A 3,387-nucleotide genomic window follows, 5' to 3' on the forward strand; every position below is an offset into this window, starting at 1 on the left:
ACATAAAATAAGCAACAAAGGAAAGGGTCTAGGGACGCAAATCTGAGTGTGGAGCGATTCCCAATTTCTTCCTTTGTTGATTGCATGGGTTGCCTCCCAAGTAGCGCTTGCTTTAACGTCTTCCAGCCAGACGAAACCTTATTTTAATCTCCACTAGGGCTCACGGCATAGAATGGATCCTTGAATGGAAGGTGATACTTGAAGTGAACCGGCATTGGTTTGAATTCTAGTGTAGGTGTCTGATTCATCAAAATCAGCCAGTTAGTATAAAATGTAATGGAATTTGGAGAAGATGACTTACTTGTTTTGTCCGACAAGAACTCAATGACAAACACCACTCCTTTGAAAGTTTCAGGGATATTGGACTTGGGCAGATTGCATGTGATGGTTATGACTTGTCCAATGTCATCAAATTCAACTTCTTTGGGTTTTGTGGTTTCAAATATGTCCTCTTTGATGCCTTCTACATCTTCTCCAGCCACTACCTTCTCTTGAATCATTCTTCTTGGTGTACAAAGTCCTTTGAAGAATTCAACACCATCTAAAACTTGCTGTGTTGCACCAAGAATTGGAATAGCATTCTGCACCTTTGGGAAGGCTTCCACGATGTCCTTTTTACTCTCTTCTTGGTTGGGAATCAAAAACCTGCTAGGAAAAGGGACATTGGGTGGAATAACATCAGAATAACATGAAATTGGGACGTCCTTACTTGTGGTGGGTGGTTTAGAGGGCTTAGGGGGCTGCGGCAAGGGTTGTTCTACCCTTGCCGTGTGCATGTCTTCTTCCTCATCCTCAATTAGCAGCTCCTCATCCACTTCTAGGCTATGTTTGGACATTTTTAGGTCAGCTCCAACCTCCATAGCACTTCCCAAAGTGATAGCATTATGGATTTCAAAATCTTCCTTCGAGTTTTCAATAGTTGAGTTGGAGAGTTCACTTTGCTCTTGAATTTGTTTCATGAACTCCATAATCTGCCCAATTTGCTCCTCCAATTTACCCAACTTCTTGTCTTGATTTTGTTCGTCCTGCGTCAAAGAGGTTAGTAATTGAAAATTTTTATCATTATCCATGGACATACTTGAACTTGATTGGAATTGTTGTGGGGGAGGTTGTGGTGGCTGCATAGGTGTTGTATAGAACTCCTCATATGGTTGCCAATATGCTTCTTGTTGAGCCTCCTTGGCTTGATTTTGTGACCCCTGCACCACAGAATTTAATTCATTAAGAATTTGATTATAATCTATTGACGAACTTGAATTTAATTGAGCATATTGCGTATGAAGTTGTGGTGGCTGCATAGGTCTTGAATAGAACTCCTCATATGGCTGCCAATATGCTTCACGTTGAACTTGTTGAGCTTCCCACCACATAGAGTTTGAATGATCCCTCCAATCTCTTTGTGGACATTGATTGGCTTGAAATCCTTGCCTATATGAAGCACCAAATGTAGGGACACTCTGCATTGTGGTCCCTTCGGCATACGGCGACAATTGAGAAGTAAGATTTGCCAATTGAGCTTGAATGCTAGCAAAATCCATATCTTACTTCTCTAGTACCTAAAATCAAAGAAAGAGAACTAAATCAAATATCAAAAGTAACAACAAACAAAGAAAACAACACTAAGTTAGAAACTAAAACGGAAACAACTAAACCAAAAAGAAAAGAACCAAGGGATTAGCAAAGTTGCTAATCCCCGGCAACGGCGCCAAAAATTTGATGCCAACTAATTAAGCACACAAATTAAAACCCTCTTGTGACAATTGTAGTAAAGATGCAAGTAGGGATCGTTCTAGACCGGGGATTAGGAGGGATTACTAAATCACTTGGAAACTGACTCAAAAACGTAAAACAAACGTTAAAAACACTAAACTAGACTCAAAGAATGCAAAACACTTATAAACACAAACTAAGACACTTTCTAACTAAATTAGACACTAAAGTAAAGGGGGATTGAGGTTTTGACGAAATTAACTAAATGCAAAGATTGTAATTAAAAGGCAGAATATAAATATGAATGTGATGAAAATATGGATGAATGCTAGCTAGAAGGTTCTTCTCCACACATGTCACACTTGCATACAATTTGATTTTCAGTTGGTCTTTCGATGAATTATGAAACTCAACACCCCAGGTTAATTAGGTCCGCTTAAATTAACCGTCAAGTTTTCCTTAAGTTAATGAATTGGATGATTGCATGCGACAACCCAAAGCATTCCCCACAAGTTCCCTACATGAATTGCATAATAGAGATACAAGCAAGAATCATTAAGCATCATGAAAACTATAAGTGTTGACGAGGCATTCGTTACTATGATTGCATGAAACTTATGCCAAGAATTTATTTAACGCGATTGTTTATAAGCAACCTCCACTACTTGTGAATATAAGTTCATAACTATTAGGTGAAATTCACTTATATTCTAGCGTCATATTCATGCATGAAAATTAAGCGTGCACTCTCAATCAACATACATAAATAAGTTATCGATCAAGCAGTTAAACAAATTGAATTCACCATTCATGAAATTCCAACCAAAAGTAATCAATTCATATTGCAAGCATAAACATGGTTTCGAATCACCCCCTAGCTAATTAGGGGTTTAGCCTCTCATGTTCACAACAAGAAAAATAAAATTGAATTTAAACATAAAAAACAAAGGATGGATTACACCTAGAACGCACAACGAATCCACTTGAATTTCTGCGCGTCGAAGCTCCTCTTTCCTCTTCTCCTTGCTGCGGCAGTGAGGTTTTTGGGAATTTCTGGATGTTGTTTTGGGTTGGGGATGGATTTAGGGAGGTTTGGTGGTGCGGCAAGGTTATGGGGTGGTGTAGGAAGGTTTGGAAGGTGGTGGAGAGTGGTGGAATGGCTGCGGCAGTGATGGAGGAAGGCTGGAAATTGGCTAGGATGGAATGGATATGCACGGATTATGGAAGGAAAAATGGAAGGGATGGTGGCTGCTAGGTTTTTGTGTGTGAATGATAGAATAATTTATTATGGTGAATGGCTCACCCCTGTGTGAATGGGGGGCTACGGCTTAAGTGGGAATTGGCTGCAATGGCTTGGTTGTAATTTAGGGTCAATGATGAATGGAATCCAAAGTTGCGGCTGAAAGCTTTTGTTTATTAGGGTCCATCATAAAATGGGGGGGGCCACGGCTTTTGAGGAAATTAGGGTTATATGGTTTTCTGGATAGAATGAAATATGGGATAATTCTTGCGGCTGAAAAGGGGATTAGGGTGGATGTGTGTAGTCACGGCTAGGTGGGAAATTATGGGATGGTGGTGACGGCTGAAAAATGGAGAAAAAGGATTATGGAGGCTACGGCTTCAAGGGAGATTGTGGAAGGGTGCGGCTAGGGTTAGGAAAAATGTATGATTTCAGAA

The sequence above is a fragment of the Pyrus communis genome, chromosome 6 (assembly GCF_041283825.1).
Source record: "Pyrus communis isolate YQ-2024b chromosome 6, ASM4128382v1, whole genome shotgun sequence".
Taxonomy (NCBI): domain Eukaryota; kingdom Viridiplantae; phylum Streptophyta; class Magnoliopsida; order Rosales; family Rosaceae; genus Pyrus; species Pyrus communis.